The sequence below is a fragment of the Rhagoletis zephyria genome, unplaced genomic scaffold, assembly GCF_001687245.7.
Source record: "Rhagoletis zephyria isolate East Lansing unplaced genomic scaffold, Rhagoletis_zephyria_1.1 Rzeph_scaffold_03955, whole genome shotgun sequence".
Taxonomy (NCBI): Eukaryota; Metazoa; Arthropoda; class Insecta; order Diptera; family Tephritidae; genus Rhagoletis; species Rhagoletis zephyria.
In genome coordinates, this window is record NW_016161038.1 from 55688 (window position 1) to 56120 (window position 433).

Below are 433 nucleotides of genomic sequence, written 5' to 3' on the forward strand. Positions count from 1 at the left end.
CTTTATATTTTGACTTCAGCGCCAATTCAGGGTCAATTTACTAGAAATCTATGATTTATTATGTTTCAACCACATACGCCAAATTCGAACCAAATCGGACCATAAATACGGTTTTTCGAAATATCTCGACCTTGGCACCACCTAGGAAGACCATTTTATGCAAACATGATTCTACTTACATAGCCAGTATATATTTTAAAAAGCAGACAAAACTTTTTTTGTCGTGGTGGACCTTCCGCTGGAAACACCCATATCTGATGTAATTAATAAAAAATGTTTTCACGTATTACATACTTATATCTAAGGTGCTAATTTTTCATTAGGTGACAACCCAACTAAAAATAAATTTAAGCTTATTACACAAGCGGAGGTCATATCCTATCACTTGGTCTCTCATTTTTTAGTCAAACGAACGGTGGATATCTTATAATTA